Source organism: Odontesthes bonariensis, chromosome 18 (assembly GCF_027942865.1).
Source record: "Odontesthes bonariensis isolate fOdoBon6 chromosome 18, fOdoBon6.hap1, whole genome shotgun sequence".
NCBI lineage: Eukaryota > Metazoa > Chordata > Actinopteri > Atheriniformes > Atherinopsidae > Odontesthes > Odontesthes bonariensis.
Window position 1 is genome coordinate 26,140,133 of NC_134523.1, and position 20,401 is coordinate 26,160,533.

The following is a 20,401-nucleotide window of genomic DNA, read 5'->3' on the forward strand; positions in this document are numbered from 1 at the left end:
ACACCAAAGCACTGAAAGCAACGACAAACGACAAGAGTTTCCGAGTGTCTTAAAAAGCTGTTTGAAAGTTGACAGGTACGGCGCTAAGAGCAGGATTGATTTATATCCTGTTATGAATCTTAAAGCCCGGTGATGAAAAGCATCCAACAGCTGGCAGAAGCATTCGTGGAAACAGTGTCTCCATAATCAAGGACAAGCAACAAGACGTTTTCTGGCATTGAAAGAAAAACGAGAACAAGCCGAGCCTTGGTTTCAATTTCTTTGAAAGTTGATTAATATCAGAGAGAAGATTCATGGAATCCTTCCCACGATTATCACTTATGTAGCATCACGTACAGCAGCTTTAGATTTAGACTGTCTCTGCCCAGTTGATCTCTCTGAGCTAACAGCAACAGTCTCTTCTAAACCATCATCTTTTAGTATTTTAGACCCAATCCCAATCCAAGTTTGGATTAGATTTGATCAATCTGTCTCCGTTGTACCTCAGCTGTAATTAAACCTTTACTTAAAAAAAACCTACTCTTGATTCAGAAGTGTTAGCTAATTATCGACATGTCTCCAATCTCCCTTTTTTTATGTCTAAAGTTCCTGAGAAAATAGTTGCAGCTCAACTTTGTGATCATTTCCACAGAAATAATCTGTTTGAAGAGTTTCAGTCATGATTCAGAGTGCATCATAGCACAGAAACAGCATTGCTGAAAGTTACCAATGATCTCCTCTGAGCCTCTGATAGCGGACTTGTGTCTGTGCTCGTTCTGTTGGATATCAGTGCAACATTTGATACGGTCAATCACAGTATCTTATTAAAAAGACTTGAACATGTTATTGGGATTATAGGAACTGTGTTAGGCTGGTTTAAGTCATATTTATGTGAAATATTCCAGTTTGTTCTTATAAATGAAGAATCTTCCTCACATACCAGCGTAAGTAAGTCATGGAGTTCCTCAGGGTTCTGTGCTTAGACCGATAATTTTTACTTTAAACATGCTTCCATTAGGTAACGTTATTAGACAGCATGGCATAAATGTCCATTGCTATGCTGATGATACCCAGTTGTACTTATCTATAAAACCAGGTGAACCCAATAGGTTGGTCAGACTACAAGCATGTCTTAAAGACATAAACACCTGGATGACTCAGAACTGTCTGCTTCAGGGAGAAGCAGTCTAGCTATACAATTACTCCAGATGGTATTTCCTTTGCTTCGAGTGCTACAGTGAGGAACCTTGGAGTTATTTTTTTTACCAGAATCTGTCGTTTGACGCACATATAAAGCATGTTTCTGGTGCTGGGGTTATTTGTCACATATTTCAGCCTCAACAAGCAGATATTTCATAATACGTGAACGAAACGGCAGCTACACAAAACCGTTACCTTCTGTTGAGTTGGGACGGAGCCATCAGTAGGGGCGCCTTCCAACGCTCAGACTGCAGGTGACTGCAGCTGCGTTAAAGGAGCATTTCACAACAACAGTTTAGTCAGCAGAAAGTTAACTATCTGCATCTGAGTCATCGGTACATTTCAGACTACTGATCTGCGGCGCTGATCCCTGCAGCTCCGGGTCGACCGCTCTGGTCATCACTGAAATAACCTGGCTGGGCCTGTGGTTGTAGATTCATCAGGTCAGTCAGTCAGGACCGTTTATGGTCTGCTACTGCACATTTATTTCTCATATTTTATCATAGCTTTACTAAGTCTTAAGTGATCCGTTTCAGGTGAAGAATTTCTAGTGATTTGACCGGTTTGCTGCGACGTGTTGTTTGATAACTGATAAACCGGATGAATAAATGAGTGTGCTCTGGAGCATGCAGACTGTGCTACATTTCCTTGTTTGGCAGATGGACCTGAGCAGCCTGAGAACACGATTTGTTGTCAACACACTCACACACAGACTTTGTTCGACACTTATCCTCCTACTCTAATGCTGCTCGAGTCAGCACACACTTAACATGCTGCTTTCATGCGCAGCCCTGCAGACTCAGTCCTCCACACCTGTTATAATCTCTGACTTGTTTTCTACATCAAAGCTTCAAACACATGCGGTCAAGTTGCCCCAAAAAACATCCACTTACACTCGTCAGTCTGGACTAACACAGAGCGGATCCGACTGGTGCTCTGAGAACCGATTCTTTATAGATTCGATAAAGATTGATTCAAATCTAAAAATCGATTCTTTATTGATTCGATAAAGATTAATTCGATAAAGATTGATTCAAATCTAAAAATCTATTCTTTATTGATTCGATAAAGATTAATTCGATAAAGATTGATTCAAATCTAAAAATCTATTCTTTATTGATTCGATAAAGATTGATTCAAATCTAAAAATCTATTCTTTATTGATTCAATAAAGATTGATTCAAATCTAAAAATCTATTCGATAAGGATTGATTCGAATCTAAAATCTATTCTTTATTGATTCGATAAAGATTGATTCAAATCTAAAATCAATTCTTTATTGATTCGATAAAAAGATTGATTCAATTCTAAAATCGATTATTGATTCGATAAAGATTGATTAGAATCTAAAAATCGATTCTTTATTGATTCCATAAAGATTGATTCGAATCTAAAAATCGATTCTTTATTGATTCTTTTATTTCTCCCCCTACCCGAACCTGGGACGCCAGTGGTCATTGTCTAGCCTTCTGGAGGTGTCGTGGGCCCAACTAGACGAAACCCTGATGAAAGGAGGTTCCCACCTGATGACCCCAATGACATGTTGGTCAGCACTGCTCACTGATCTATATCATAGGGAGTATAGGTAATTATTCACTGAGTCTGGTCCTTTATTTTTTATTTTTCTTTAGCACAAGTGTCTTGTGTTTATATTGAATTGATTAGATAAAGATTGATTAAAATCTAAAAAACGATTCTTTCTTGATTTGATAAAGATTGATTTGAATCTAAAAATCGATTCTTTATTGATACGATAAAGATTGATTTGAATCTAAAAATCGATTCTTTATTGATTAGACTGCTACAACAACAACATCAGAATTTTCTCCTGGATCTTAACTCTTTTTGCAGCAGCCAAACTGAGATGCTCAGTTCTCAGAACGCTGGACACTGGATGCAGAATCTTTACAATTCAACGAGCCTGAGACAGTAATGCTGCATTTCAGCCACATGAAGTGGCGTCACACATCTGGAGGACTGAATAAATTACAGAAAATTAATGGCACGTCTCCTTGTTGCTACTTGTTCCTTCTTGCTGAAATTCCGGCTGCAGAAATTGTTTTGGACGCTGAATAAAACTGTGAATGTTGGAATAAATCACATTTCATCTGAATGTTTAAGGAAAGCATTTCGTGCCGTATATACAAACTCATGTTCCAGATTTTTTAAAGACGGTTGTTCAAGATATTTGAGATATTTTTAAGACCATGTGGGCGTTTCTGTTAAATCTCCACGAGCACCGTCCAATATTTTCACAAACCGACGCTTCTTTAATTCTTCTTATCGACACCTCCTCCAAACAGGCAGGTTTACTTTGAAGTTAATCTCCAAAGGAAACACCAGAGTTAAGGAGAGGATGGAGTTGTTTAGGACCCCTTGATTTACCTCAAAGGCTTTCCTTTTATGATATTTCCTGTAGATTTCAGACCATTTTATCGCTTGTTTTTGCTTGATTTAATTCAACACAATAGAGAGGCTTTTAATCCCGCGTCTTCAGGTTTCCCGACTCAGAGAGACGGGCGTATTCTGCAGGTAATCTGTCCTCAGCTTTCCTCAGACAGGCTGTTCTGTTTTAGACCATGAATCTAAGCCTCAGCACTTTGGGATCCTCCACTCTCTTTGCTGCAGGGCACAGCCAACCCACATGCTGCAGCTGGCCACACACGCTCCACATCCATCTTACGGCTACACTCACTCATAAACACAGCACAAGGAAACGGAGCGGAATAATAAAATGTGAAGAATTGCTGTTTTTCCTCAGCTAAAAAGTTACAATAAAAGTTTACTAAAGATCCTCCACAGTGAACTCCAGGAATGAAAGAAACCACTCAAACTGTAAAACGACATAAACAGGATAAATGAACGCGTAATGAGAGTTTATGAGACTGAAATGATTCATTTTCAGTGGGCTCGTCTGTCAGCTTCCTCCACATTAGAGCCCATAATGAACAGAATAATCAGCTGTGTGCTACAGGTGAGCTGAGCCGCTTGCTGTTACGCAACAAGATTATTCACTGCCAGCTCCGACACGTCCGCTCTGAACTCACACTGCAATGCACACACCAATACAACTGCTGGAGAAACACACGATTCCCACAACTTTTAACAAAGCAAGGGAGGAAAAACCTCCCAAATCCTGGTGATAATTAAATTCATTCTGCCCCATTTCCAACTATATCGAGCAGATTGTTGTAGTTTTGTAGGAAAACTTAGTTTAACTCAGAGATGATTGAGCGAATGGACAAAGACTGAAGTCAAAGATAGCGGCGGTTTAACAGCCCAGTGGACTCAGGTGAGAGGCCAAATAAAAGCCCAGTCCCAATCCCTCCCACATCCAAACAACTTAGCCCGAAGCCCTCATTTTCCAAAGGTAAGGTGTCACTTCTCTTCAACCTGCCAAGGACAATGATGGTGCACTTCTACTCCCCCATCACTGAGTCCATCCTCACCTCTTCCATCAGCTGCCAAGGACGAGGGCAGACTGCAGAGCTTCCATCTCTCCAGAAGCTGCACGCCTCCAGGACTCTGAGGGAAGATTGTGGCTGATCCCTCGCACCCCGGTCACAAACTCTTTGAGACACTCCCCTCTGGCAGGAGGCTGCGGTCCATCAGGACCAAAACCTCACGCCACAAGAACAGTTTCTTCCCATCCGCCACTCGCCTTATCAATGAGGCTCGGAGCCCCCCATGACACCGACTCGCTGTGTTTGAAACAGTATACTTCTCCTACTTCTCCTACTACTCATTCTAACTTTTTGAGTTAGTATGCAAGTTTGAGTAAGCGAGAAGTTCCCGGATGCATACTAGATTCTCCAAAATGTAGGGTATGCATCATGAGGTTACTACTCATACTCAAACTACCCAAGATGCAAAGTAACGTGACGTCGCCGATCGTCATTTCCTGTCAAAACGGCAGTTTCAAGCTAACTACAACGAGGGGTAGGTTCACTTCCTGTTTTCAAAACAAAAGCACCAATTGTATTGTAATGGCTTTCCCTGTGATAAAAGGCAACGGGTATTTTATTTTGTGAAAATAACCGGAAGTGCGTTGCTCACTGCGGCTAGCTTTAGTAGCGCCGAATTCGTGGGAACCAAATTGTAAATAGCCGGTATTTTGTCAGGTTTTCAACACGTTGGGGATCTAAACGACTACTTTCTCACCTGAAAATGTTTCAAATGTTGCTAAAGTTTACAGAGTTTAGAGCTTAAGCGAAATCAGCTTCAGGCCGGCTGATTTCGGCTCGGGCAGGAGCGAAATGCATTGTGGGTAAACGCTCTGCATACTGTCTGATCGATGAGTATGCAGTGTGGAAGTATGCAGTATGTAGTATGTCTTATGCGGTTTCGAACACAGCCAAGGTGTGGTGACAGTTTAACCATCCAGATTCAATTCAATCCACTTTATCTATATAGCAGCAGTTCGCAACAAATCAACTCAAGGCACTTTAAGGACAAAAATGGCCTCTGAAGCACCGGCTAACCGAAAAGATGCACCATCACTGTACTAACCTGAGGGGCTAATGGTGGGGCCAATTATACATCAGCTGACATCACACACATCTGGAGCCAGTGAACATCTGTTTCTCTACTATTTTCTAACTGATTCAACTTGAAAAATTGGCATAGCGTCTGTCGGTGAGAGATCTCGCTGTGATTGGCTGTTCAGCGTAGCGAAACACGCCAGTCACGATCTCTTCTCATCTGTCATGTTCATTTCTCCAGAACAAGCGAGCAAGTTTAAACAAAAACCACCAAAGTTGAGTTTGATTAAACCTGCCGGAGAGGTGCACAAAAAGGTAAAAGAGGAATCCGATGAATGTACTCATTTAAAAAACAATTAAAGCGGCATTTTAATTGTGCAGCTGATTAATATGGAGCTAATTAAAGCTATAATTAGGATTTCAGTTAATTAGATAATATGTTTTATATGTAAAACATGAATCTGTAGTATCAGCATGAACCAACAGATGTGGAGCTAAAGCACAACATTTGTTTGTCAGATGTGTTTTTCCAAAGAACTTCACTGATGTTTATTTCCTTTGCCGATTCCTACGAAACCTGGCAGCCCACTCTGGCTCAAAACTCTGTTTTTCTCCGTGCTGCGTGCCTCAGATGTAATTGAAAATCAGTTTCAGTTGCTCAGTTTGCATAGAAAAAGTCCCGTCGGGTGACATCATGGCTGCAACGCGACCACCGAATGCAAATAGTTCCACTGTTCTCTCTCCTACATTTCCTGTCCAACCCCAATGCTGCAACTACAGAAAAACCCAGATGTAAAACACAATGTATACACCCAGAATACGGCTGCAGGTCCACACATCCGTACAGACTGTAAACATGCACATACAATAAATAAGCGGCTTCCATAAATCTGTACTTGCTGCCTCATTTTCGCTGTGAACTCTGCTAATGCAGTCACATATCATCACTGTGGATAAGAGCCTCAGCTAAAAGCCTGCCATCTAAACTGACTGATGATATTGTGTCGACATGGAGTCCAGCAGGCGGCTCGGCTCAGACTTTCATCCTCTTTGCAGAGATATCGACTAAACTCCCAGCTAGCTCTGAGAGCTGGGGGGCCGGCCGTCTCAGGACAGAACAGGTGGTCCTCTGCTCCACAAGCTGATAATAATGTATTATGTGGATGTCTGAGGGAAGGACTAATGAGAGTCAATTAGCTAACAGACTCGCTGACCCCGTTGTGAAGATACTTGTGTTTCTACGGAGCAGAAGTGGCCCAACTGAAACATTTACTTTCATAAAATAACTGGATGAAATGCACAATATGTTCTGGGGTGATGTTAAAATGAAAGAACCTGTGAAACAAAGAGCAGATTTTTAAACTTTAAACTGATTTACAAATGTAACTCATTTGATCTCGAAGTTAAACACCTAAAGGAAACACATTTTGCAGATATTTAATGCTCAGAAACTCAGGCATCTTTCTGTCTTGGTTAGACAGATGGGTCAGCAGCATGGTGGGCCAAAGGGCCACCAGAAATGTGGGGAAAAGGTGAGCAGGATGAGGTTAACGGTGCCTCTTTAAGCGGATCCATCCGTGATTATAACTGAGGTCAGCAGGATATCCTCAAATCAAGAGAAAAAGTCGGCACAAAATAGCCTAAAAGAGAAAAGTCAGAGCATAAAATAACAAAAAACTAAACATTCAATGCTTTGAGTTAACAAATGTAATTAAAACCGGGTCACGGCTGAGATTTTGGGGGGATACAGTTGGGTGATTGGAAGGAAGGCCGAGCAGCAGGATAACCTCTTAGGTGATAATGGGCTGCTGCATGTGTTTGTCCTTCAGCTTTCCTCCTCTCTGTTCATCCACTCACTTTAGGAAATAGACCGTGGCTTAACCCGGCACTTTGTGGAGATCACTGTGACAACACAACCCTGCTGTGAGACTTCCAGCCGAACGGTTCTGGTCGGAGGTAAATCTCTGCACTGCGTGTTTTCACACTTAAAGCGTTCCTTTTCTTTGGGGGATAAAGGAGCAAAAGTCATTTAGAGCTTCAACTGGGGGATTTGAGGTTATTTAGAAGGCTACGTGACTCCTACTCACTGACCAGAAAAAGAAAAGGGGGCCGAGGGGAGGAGCTTTCTCTCAGCTCTGTTTCCTTCTGAAAAGAAAGGTGGGGAAAAATCTAACCGGTCCAAAATATCATCAGGGTTAAATATCGTTTGCATTTCCTCCTTAAAGGGATAGTTCGCCTCTTTTGACATGAAGCTGTATGACATCCCATATTAGCAACATCATTTATGAACATTTTCTTACCCCCTGCTGCGTCCTGTGAGCAGAGTTCCAGGTGAGTTTTGGCGTTGATGAAGGTAGTCCGGCTAGTTGGCTGGGGTTTAAAAAATAAAGCGTTTTGCTTCTCAAAGCAATATGCGTTCAAAAGTGTAATACATTTGCATCACAAAATCGTTCTCCAGGAAAAAGTCAGACCTCACAATCGCTTGGCCCTATTTTCTCTCCCTTCGTATCACTGCATGCTGTGTAGACCGTGCAGACTGAAGTGCAGGCCGAGCAGTCCCGAGAAAATAGGGCCAAGCGATTCCTGTCAAAAGAGGCGAACAGTCCCTTTAAGTCAGCCTGCCCTCATTGTCACTGCAGGAAGATGCAGCCCACAGCCGGACACACGAGGAGCAGCAAAGTGCAGCAAGATGCAACAACTGATGGAAACGATTCAGTCGTGTTTGTTTGTTGTATTTAGATAAATCATTCACAGGGCAACAGGCCACACAGGGGAAGAAAACGATCATAATGATCATTAAGGCAGAACTGGCAGGTCCCTCTCTGCTGTGCTTCAGTTCTGCCTCCAAAGCCCCCTCCCACCCTGCAGGGACAATTACAGCAACACCCGGCTTGTAAATAGCTTAATGCGTTTATTGAAGTTAAAAGGCCTACATAAACTGTCTCATGTGTATGTTTTAAAAGTACAAAACTGTGTACTCATGTTGTGGGTTCATTTACGAAGAACCACAGCAACACTTGAGATTGAATTAAACTCTGCCACAAACAGCAGTTGTCAGGATTAAAGCAAGCCTAAAACATCCTATAGAGACTCATAAATCTACTCCTGCCGCAGAATTCAAACTGCAGTTTCCCACAAATGTGTCTGAGCATGCTACTTAAGCAGAATAACACAGAAGAAGGAGCTTCTGACGCCATCCATATGTGCACGACCGGTGTGGCTAATAACTACTGAAGCATTATTATGGGGATTTATTGTCTCAGATGCACTTTCCAAATGGAGCTCAAGCAGCCATTGTTCTGTTGTCCGGCCCCATCCAGCTCTGAGGTAATCATTGTTTTACGGGACGACACAAATCTAAAGCACACACAGAAGCTGAGCCAAGCAAAACATCCTCACCTTCGAGGAAGTTTCTTTATGAAAACATCTGGTTCCCACAGAGGGAAAAACTGGAAGAAAAAACTTATTCCAGAGAACAGGGAGCGACAGCCTGAGTTACACATGTCACAGCTGATTTACTGAGTTACAGCGACACACGAGCGTTGATTCACGGTGTTCTTCACCGCAGCCTCCCATCAACGCACAGTCATGCAAAGGTTATTCTAATTACTAATTCAGACAGGCCGCGCCCTGTTTCAGCATCAGACCCGAAGCAGAACCCCAACTCTGAAACATCCCAGCCTAAAAACTACCTGAATAAAATCTTAACTTAACTTGTATCAGCAAACAGCAGCTGATCGGTGCTTTTATCACAAGCAGAATTGATTATTGTAAACCTTCTTTCTGCTCTTCCACTGCAGCTGTTACAAAACTCAGCCGTCCAGAAAGAGAGCTCATATTACCATATAGGTTTTTAATCTCTGCTCTGGCTTTGTGTGTGTTTCTGGATGGATTTTAAGATTCTTTTACTGGTTTTTAAGGCTCTTATATCATCAGAACAATATTTCTACTTTTCACTAAACTCCTTCACTAAATCGTTTCCCTTTTTCCTCAGAGATTAACAGGATCATTCACTTTATAGCCAACAGATGACAGGATAATTACCACTTTTACATATTTCTGTCATCGTGACACACAAAGTTGGCTTCTTCTGAGCTACAAGTTTGTCTGGAAAAAAACTTTAATTTCTGGGGTTTGTTTTTTTTTTTTTGTTCGGTAGAAAATCAAAACAGTGATCAAAAAAGTAACTGGAAAACGTTTCAAAACTGAAAATGTGGAAAGAAGCAGCGAGGGGGGAGGGAGTTATCGAGGGCAGTGTGCACTGTTTTGTGTGGTTTGGCACAAACACGTAGGGGCTGAGGCAATAAGGGCCATCAGCGGTAATGGAAGAGAGATTCCATGGAAACTCCTCCTCATTACCAGATATGATGCTGGCTTTTCTGTGGAAGGACGAGCCTAATATGATTTGCATGCGTTACACAGCCTGAGCAAATACCGACAAACCTATTCGCTGAAAATTATCCAAGCATTCAGCAAAACTTCCTTGAACAACCTGAAGGGCAAGCAAAGAGTGTTTGACAGGAATTAAATATTCAAAGCAAGTGGGTGAAGTTCTTGGCGTTTACACCTCACTTTTCTCTGGAAAGAGTCGATGCCGCCGGCCAATTTCCATATCTCCACTTTCCTAATGTTCCATCAGCTGCTTCACATTTCCATCCACCCGTTCATTCATTCTGCTGCTGATTAAATGTGACAAAAAACTAAATATTTGTGAATATTTCCCTGATATGTCATAAGGAGAGTTGAAATAAACTGCTATTGTCAGTTTAGTTTTGGCATTAGCCTAGTTTGTATTTTGCTTTGGTTACCAATAGCAACAAGTAAAGTTCCCGTGCTGCAAACATCATTTTCAGTCATTACAGGAAGCTGTTAAAAAGATTATTTAAAGCTACCACGATCAACTTTCATGTGAAAAATGTTGGGGTTTTTTTTTAAATATCTTCCAGTTCAGTGACTCCCTTCACATAAAAGGATGTTTTAGCATTTTTTTACTTGATTGATTTCATTGAGCAGTAACATGTCAAACAGAATGCTGCAAATTCTCACATTATGTGATCTGTGTAGCACCAAAATGTTATTATTAGGTAGCTTGTGAGCCTACTACACGACACGATATGATACAGAAAATGAGATGATGATACAGTATCAGATGGTACGAGATGATTGGGTGCAGTACGATGATGACTCTCCTCCTTTGTTCAGTAATTTTAAGCATTAATGATGTTTAAAATTGAACCAAAGCACAACAAAAATGGCTTTAGTCCTGCTGCTTTCACTGAACCGAACAAGCTGTAGCTCACACACACATTTTATTCATCTATTTATTTTTTATGTCTGTAATCGGGTTTAATTCGGTTCGTAATTTAAGAGATTATGTATTTTATGTTATTGGCCGATGTCCTGATTTGTGGAACCAGAGCACTTTAATCCTTTTACTGTTTTTATAGTTTTAACCTTTTCATCATTCATTGGGTAGTTTCATCAGAAGTTCCAGTAGATTCTCTGTTGTTGTGTGGATGTTATCTGTTTGGCAGCAAAACTAATCTACCTACCAGTACAAATAAAGTAACCTGACCCGAGTATAATGCAATATGATGCGCTACGATATGATGTGCTACGATGCGCTGGAATACGATGCGATACGATGCGATACGATGCGATACGATGCGCTGGGATACGATACGATGCGATACGATGCGCTACGATGTGGTACGATGCACTACGATGTGGTACGATGCACTACGATACGATATGGTACGATGCGCTACGATATGATGCGCTATGATACGATGCAATATGATGCGCTACGATATGATGTGCTATGGTACGATGCGCTACGAAACGATGCGCTACGATACGATGCGCTACGATGCGCTACGATACGCTATGATACGATGCGCTATGATACGATGCGCTACGATACGATGCGCTACGATACGATGTGCTACGATACGATACGATACGCTATGATACGATGCGCTACGATATGATGCGCTACGATATGATGCGCTACGATATGATGCGCTATGATATGATGCGATGCGCTACGATGCGCTACGATGTGCTACGATGTGCTATGATGTGATGCGATGCAATACGATGCGATGCAATACGATACGATATGACGCGATCCGATATGACGCGATCCGATATGATGTGATACGGTACGATGCGATGCGATATGATTCGATGCGCTGCACTACGCTATGCTACGATGTGAAGTGATGCGATGCAATGCATTGCACTGCGCTACACTACGCTACGATGAGATGCGTTGCGATACAATGCAATACGATGCGCTACGCTACGCTACGATATGATGCGATGCGATGCGCTACCATGCGATGCGATGCGATACAATGCGATACAATGCAATACGATGCGCTGCGCTACGCTACGCTACGATGCAATGCGATGCGATGCGATGCGCTAAGCTATGATGTGATAGCTAAATAACTTGATCAGGAGTTGGTGGACACCAAAACACAGCAAAAACCAGAAGAATTACTAGAAAATTGGAACATATCACCATTAACTTTGATGCTTTTTATAGAAGTTTCTCATGTTTGAATATTGTCTCTAAGATGAGCTACAACACAAGAAATCTGCCAAAATGAATTAAATAAAGGAAATGAAGGAACTATTCGATCAGAGTGAGTTAATGTTCACTTCAGCAGCCACATATCGATGGTTAGGGTTTGTACAAACAACATTACTAAACACCGGAATATCACATTTACCGCAATAAAGACAAAAAAAGCAGAAAATAATGCACATTTTAGAGTATTTTTGTATTTTGTAAAATATCTGAAGGCAGCAGATTAGTTCACCTCCAACTGACATTTGTAGATATCATCTTCATGTGAGCTGACACTCGGGAAGGCTAATTATCAGCTCCAATGAGGAGTGAACGCTGTAATTTCTAAGAAATGACTCACGAGTGAGGGCTCACCTTCAGTAAAGCCACAAACCCCGTTTCTCCATGACTAATGGATCCATTTCTCTTTATAATGGGAATGACAAACAAAGTTTGGTTGAATATATGTTTTATGTGCAGTGAGAATAAAGCACATATCCATCTATATCTATAAAGAGAATTAAACACGAGAGCCTCCAGGGTGATGTGCAGTGGGAGGCAGATGGGTACACAAATGGAGGTTTGAGTTTTCTCTCAGTCTCCCACTGTTTCTCATTAACACCCTCTCCCACACACAGAAAGATTCAGAGTCCAGAGCGATGCACTGCAAGGTGGAGGCAGAGAGATTCTAGCTGGGAGCTTCTATAATTAGAGGAGCGTTCAGAAGCAGTACTGCTGAGTTGTTGAATGTTTAATGTCGTGCCTGCGGGCGCTACAGTGGCTCAGAGCGAACCTCCTCTTCACACACAAGCCGAGGCCTGTGCGGGGACATGTGAGGTAAGCGGGAACCGTAGTGAACTGACGGCGAGGATTCAGGTTGCAGAGGGGAAACAGCGGCACAATGCAGCGACACAACTGTAACCCGAGCCTCGTAATGACAAGGGAACCTAAAACCTGCTCTGGATGAGGTCATGGTGGCTCTGAAACAGCTCGAACAGACCGAGAGGACAGAAATCTGACCGCTCTGCCACATATCCCTTATAAAATGGAACTGGATCTGTAATCTGGCTGAGTTGGCCTTTTAAGAAAATGAGAAACAAGTCAGAGAGACTGCTTTGTCATCTTAAATAGATTAAACTGTTATTAACAGTTATGAGGAGCCACCAGGACCACAGAGCCTTTACTGTCCTGAAGCAACTTTTGTTGAGATGCTTGCTATGTGAGTGGGGATGGAATATAAAAAGGCATCTGAGCTACCTGGTCCTGGTCCTAAGCTTCAACACACTGGAAAAAATGCCCCTCCAAAAATAAGTAAGAAAAACAACAAATACAAGACGTTTTTGCTTGAAATAAGCAAAAAAAAAATCTGCCAATGGAACTAGTGAAAATCGGCTTGTCAAGATTTCTTGAAATAAGATGTGATATTTGGGACTTTTGAGATAAAAGTGATCTTGAAATTAGCTTAAAAACCTCTTCAAATGTAAAAAAAAAAAAGCTTGTTTCATGTGAAATCCGACTCAAAACAATTTGTTTTCAAGACTTTTTCACTTAACAAGATATTCCAGATGTATTGTCTTCAAACAAGTCCTTATATCTGGCTGAAATGGTACTTGTTAGGCAATTGTGTCTTATATCAAGTGTAATGAGATATTTTGACTAGAAATGAGACAAATATACTTGGTAAGACTTTTGTTTTTTCCAGTGCAAAGGACGGATCAAACATCTTTCACCTTCTTGGACGGATTAAAACAGCTGTAATCAGTCCGGGTTTCTCCCCATTCATGATGTTCTGGTTACTTCATGAACGAGTTTCTCGAGGTACAGCGAGGAACTCTATTCAAAACTGAAGTCGCTATCGATAAACCCATCAAAAGAGGAACCTCGGAGTTATATTTGATTCCGGTTTAGGTTTTACATCCTACATCAGAAACATTCTCTAGCCTGAAGAATGGCGCCGGAGTGCGACCGTTCGTCTCTCCGGCCGATGCAGAGACACTGATTCATGCTCCAATTTCTTCCTGAATTGATAACTGTAATGATCTTCTTTCTGGGCCTCCAAAAAAAGAAACATCGATCCATTACAGCTGCTGCAGAACTCAGCTGCTCGTCTGCTGACGAAGACCAGAAAGAGAGCTCATGTTACTGTGTGTTACATGTGTTTCCGGAATGATTTTAAGATTCTTTTACTGGTTTTTAAGGCACTTTATGGTCTTTTATTCAGTTCTGAAGTTACTATTAGTGTTTATATGTCGACATGTATGCTGGGTTTGGGGACTTGGGTGGGTGAGCACTTTGTGCTTCATATTTTGTATGAAAAGTTCTATACAAATCAAGTTTGATTGGTTAATTGATTAAAATATTGCACCAAGGCTACTGCACATGAAATATAAGTTGTTCTCCCAGCAGTAAATTTAATTCGAGCCCATCTAAGGCCAAAGGAGTTAAACAGTCTTATGGTCTGAGGGATGAACCATGGCGGGAAAATGAGGTGAAACCATAATAACTCGTGCTTTTTTTCTGAAACAATTCATCAGATGCCAGTTTGGATGATGATGTTTGTGTGTATGGTGGCTCAGAGTGGTCAAACATGTCTTAAAAAAGCACGAGAGAACATTGAACCTGTTCCAAAAACTTCAGTTGGTGTGTAAATACGTCTTTTTTTAAACCTCTAGTGGACAAAACGTCGTATTCAGGGGAAACACAACAGGACAATGTCAAGAATGTAATGTTCCGTGTTTCCAGAAACCATGGAAACAAGTCAATGTGACGCTTTGTAAGGAATTAGCTGTTTTTTTTTTCTTATTTTCCTGACCCAAAACGGACTTCCTGCCTAAACCTAACCGAGCAAGGAGCAAAAACATCAGCAGCAACATGGGTCAGTTTCCTTTGACAGAACCAAGCTCCTAAACATAGATGATAAGGCAGTCAAGGACCAATCCCCGAAAAAGATGGAAGTTATCAAGTATTCGGAGCGGTTAACAGCCAACAGCAGAAGAAGACAATGGATTCAGGAGGTTCCACAAGTCCAAAAGGCAGCAAAGTCTCATGTATCCAAATGCAAAGCTCTGAATCTATGGGTTTATTTCTTAAATCTACACACAGAACATAAATATAACCATCAGTATTATAACCACAGTGTGCGTCAGGCTGTGGAATTACTCACGTAGAAATGCGACAGCAGCTAATTGACACAGTTGGCTTGGACGGTGCCAAATATGTCAGTAAATCTGTTCTCAAACATTCGGATAAATTGATCCGGGTTCTGTTCCCGACAGTGAACAGAGCGTTTAAAGTAGGAGCCATTTCTGTTGATCGCAAAGCAGCCTTTTCGTGACCATTTTTACGCACAAAGTCCAGTAAAACTACAAGTAATGTCCTAAAATAAGAAGATCAGAGACAGGCCAACGATGTTAAAAACCAGGTGAGATCATTCAGAAATATCATCAGACATTTTCCATCGTCTATCTGGAATTTCTAGTATATTGAATTATGTTTTATGATGAAGTTATTTCATCATTAAGCCAACAAGCAGGTTTTTTTGAAGAAGTTTATAACAATCTTATGACTGCTAGCCGTGGTTTTGGGTGCATCGAGTAACGTTGTCAGCAAGAAACCCGTTTTAAAATATATACGACTTCTAGGAGCTGTCTGCTCCATTACATGTCATCACACAGGGATGTCCGGATCTTTTCCAAATACTAACCGAGTGGTTTTAATTCCTAAACCTTACCAAGTTGCTCCTGTTCCCAAACCTAAACATCCATCCATCCATTTTCTATACGCACTTAACCCAATTTTAGGGTCGCGGGGGGGGCTGGAGCCTTTCCCAGCTGTCATTGGGCGAGAACCGACGCATACACGGGGAGAACATACAAACTGAGACGAGCGCTCAGGTCCACTATCCTCTTTCCTAAACCTAACCAAGGAGTGAAAATAAAAAGGAAAAACTAGAGGTAAGACGCTGCTGTAGATCTGGAAGTTATCCGACGCCACATTTCTGACACAGCGGCAGGTTTCGTGGGGTTTTTCCAGGTTGTTTTTTGTATTTCAGTGGATGGACAAACAACCTAAACAGCTGAGGTTTAGGTTTAGGCTGAGGACTTTTGGCTACTTAGTTTGGTTTGCTCTTCTTCTAATATGCTGACATAAAATCAGAAGGAATAAAACTATAAGGCTCTGGACTAAAAAAAAACAAAAGCACCAACCAAGCATATATTGTCGATCAGGTACTACAGTTGGCATCAAATCGCGATAAAGAAAAGAAGACTCAGTTCATTTCTGTTTGTTTTGAGAAAAGGAGCCAACTCATTGGTTCTTACGGCGTCAGTGAACTTCAGCCTGCATCAAAACACAGCTCATTTCCAAGGAATCAAAACAGTTTTTCTGTCAGCTCATGATGTTCTCTCCCATCCAACTGGCTCTAATCACGTTAACCCATAACGACCTGATGCAGCACACGAGTTGCTTTCACCTCTCAGGCCCGATGGGACGCACAAAGTCGATGCTTTACATGAAAGTTTAAACTCTCAAAATGGTTTTCAGGGTTTCTTTTTAGATAAAAGACGAAGAAATAAAATGTTTCAGAGGCTCATTTGAAGTTTTACAGAAAGAGTCAGAAAACTTTAGAAGAACAACTCATCATATCTGCACAACTATATGACAGGTGATGGTTCGTCACATCTGCAGCACCCAAAACAATCCACTAAAAAACCCACTTTTTAACTCGTCTGATATCATATCTACGGAGCTACAACCTGTTCCTAAACCAGCGCTGGCTCACATAAATCTGTTGAAGCTGCTGTTATTTGGACAGTTTTAGTGTTGCACATCTAAATGATCTTTACAGCAGGCACATTTACATGATGGAAGCCAACAGGTTACGTGATGATGGCATAATGTCACCACACCCCACATGACACCCCTAAAATCTCCCTGTGAGGAGGGTTTCAGAGCCTTTTTTCACTGATCTTTTAACTGATATCTGATCGGTTGCCAGCTGTCTTTTCGGATCCATGTGTAATCTGTCTTGGAGAAGACACCGTGTACTGAGTGGAAAGTGTTTAAGAGGGAAAGCTGGGGCTGGATTTTAACTCTCACACCTCCTGGATGGAACTGAGGACATTCTGGTTTTTTACAGTTTAGGATTGTTCTCAGATGCACAATGAATCCTGCCTGTTGGGAGCAGCCTGCTCTTCTCTCTAATGATATCTGGGTGGTTTCATTTCAGCTGACTTGTGACTGTCATGCATCTAATTATCCTGAAAACATACCAGCTCCGCTCCCAAAGGCCTTGCCTCGTTTACCCAGGTAATTCTGACACGGAGAGGAGCGTTTTAATCCGAACCGCTCATGCACCACTGGGTTCAGCCCGGCCACTTACCCGCTCAGGACCGGATCTGTTCCACCGCAGAGGCTGGGAGAGATGCCGCGGCTCCCTTCCAGCTCCGCCTCTCCTGCCTGGAAGCTGGCGGTCCTCGGTGGCCGGCTCTGTCCTCTCGGGCTCGGGGGGGTTTCCTGGCCTTCTGGTCTTCCTGCGCTCCGGGAGCGCACCGATTAAACTCTGCGATAATCTTCGCAGCTCGCTCCGCGTCTCCTCTGGCGCTCTGGCTGCCGCTCCGACGCCCTCTGACGTCAAAGAGGAAAGCCCTAACTGGTGACGTAACGCCGTAACCCTTACGGAAACCCCACCCCGTGGCGTCACCCCCCTGCAGGGGCTCGTGTACGGTAAATGTGTAATTATGGCAGCGATTATTTTATTTATAGGAACTATTTTATCCGACAGCTGATTGTTCTGGATTTGAATTAAATATTAAATAATGAAAAAACGTCATTAAAGGCATTTTTATGATAAAGATCCATCCATCTGAAACCTACCAAAGATATAACTACCAAGAATTATAAATCTATATGTATGTTTACATAAATTATTCATCCTCTGACTTCGGTTGAAGAAATAATCCGTGAAATTAATAATAAAAATGTCCAAAAAGTTTGGTTTTGAGTTGATTTCTCAATTTTCTTTTTATGTTTCTAAATATTTAACATAAACAGAACCACTTTAAAAACACAAAGAAATTCACTTAATTGATCTTTTCCCTTGTAAATTGCCTTAATGGCCAAACCAAGTGCTTGATTTTTTTTTTTATCTCTGAAGGAGTTGAATTTAGAGTATTATGGAGATTTAGACTTTCACACAAGTTTAATCGAGACAAACTAAAAAGAAAGTCGATTTAAAATACTAAAGAAGATTTTCCAGCTAAACAAAAACCGATTTGAGGTTTATATTATTGATCAAAATATGCAACTTCTTCTCTTTTAGGGAGAAATCTGAAATTTCATTACTATTTTTTTTTTTACATTTTCAACAAACATTTTGCTAAAAATCAGATCATTTTACTGAAAGTTAATCATTTAAAAGTACTTATAACTTTAATTATCACGTTTAACAACTCAGCTAATGTAAATACTTTAGTATCATCATCAGTTTTAAGTTTATCTGAACAGGTTTTTTTCTCATCGTGATAAATTCCAACAAAGTGTAGAAGAAGAACTTCGAAAGAGACGATATCAGGTCATTATTTTTCACCTTTAACACAGGATCTCAGCAGCCTGATGATCAAACTGAAGGATAAAAGCCTCCAGAAAAATAAATCAGGAGGAACAGAGGAATAACAGCTAAATAAATACATCCAGATATGATAAAATAACATAATAATTCAGTTAAATTAGTTCAGTGAAATATGTTAATACAAAAAAATTTAATCAGAGAAATTCAATAAATTAAAAATACATTTTTAAAGTCAAATTAAGCTTAAATAAATCAGGGGATTAAAACAGTTAAATAGACAAAGCAGAAATATTCATTTGTCACATTTTACACGGTAATTAGAGCTTGAATCTTTTACTTTTTGGAATATTTTATTCATTAAAGCATGTAGTATGAATTTATTTTTAATTGTCAGTTTGGTTAAAAACTCAGTGGCGACTGATCAGTGGTTTTGGTCAGAAAAGAGAAATAAAACGTCACATCGAGCAGGTCGAGCTGAAGGTTTGAAACAGCCCTGAAAACCTTCTGCTGTGCAAACATCACGCAGGCCGAACGAAGCCTAAACACACAGATTTTTACAACCTAAAAGCTACGAGGAAGTGCCGTCAGGCCGCTCACTCGAGCTTTTTCCCACGGTGAAAAGCAGGAAACGCTTCTCAGAACGAGTTTCCTGAGAAGTCGCAGCAACAACTGGTCTTCCCAAAACATCTCACAGCTTCCCCTCATTATCTAATCATTACAGAGGTCTTCAACAGGGGGTCCGCGGAGGTACTGCAGGGGGGTCGCGAAATCTTTGGTTGATTAGACGATTTTTTTTTTAAAAAATAAACATTTAAAAAAATTTATTTATTTTTTATTTATTTTTTTTTCCAAACAGTTTTTTCTCACAAATTGTGTGCAAACATGTGCCATCCACAGATGGTTTGAGGATTCATTGTCCCATCTACATGCAAACACTCTGGAGTCTAAATCCCGCCGGCGGGATTTTTTTACACATCTCCAAAAACACATCTGTAACTCTGTGAGTTTTTGTCATTGAAACATATAAGTGACACCATTAAAAACCTTGAAACTTCTAGTTTTATATATTAAAATAAATTATATAGGTGGCCCTTTTTAAAGAGAGTGAACAGAAATCTTTGGATTTTCTGTACTCTCTGACTGCAGCAGCTTCCTAGGCCACACCTATCGCTATTCACATGTAAAGTAGCAGGTGATTGAGTGGCTATTCACAGGTGAGAACACGCCCCATTCAGCCAGCATGTGGGGGGAGGCAGCAATGTCCTGCCAGTGACAGACAATTATCACATGGAGAGTGGGGGGTGGGGGGGAATCAGGGGTGTTACACACCCATCTAATTTGTATTCAACTCTCAGAGACAATGCCTGGAGTCAGAATTACTTTTTTACAGTTTGTGTGAAAACAAAAAAACATTTCTGACTGCACTTTTTACTTTTATGCAGCCAACACTTTTGTTTACAAGGTTCAACCTTCAAAAGTCTTGGCTAGATATATTTATAGTGTGTTTTCTTGCACTGTTTGAAGACCTCTAAAACTTGTTTTTTTGTACAGTGTGTGTTTCCCCTCAATTTAAATAAAACTTGTTTGTATTACATT

At 41.0% G+C, this 20,401-nt stretch overlaps 1 protein-coding gene across 1 annotated transcript in view; it reads right to left on the reverse strand.

Annotated features, from left to right (window-relative positions):
- The window catches only part of rnf19b (ring finger protein 19B), a 52,371-nt gene extending 34,502 nt beyond the window's left edge, over positions 1-17,869 (reverse strand). The window contains exon 1 of the mRNA XM_075449180.1: positions 17,618-17,869. The gene's annotated coding sequence lies outside the window, so the exon portion shown is untranslated. The remainder of the gene's footprint in view (positions 1-17,617) is intronic.
- Positions 17,870-20,401: the final 2,532 nt, after the last annotated feature.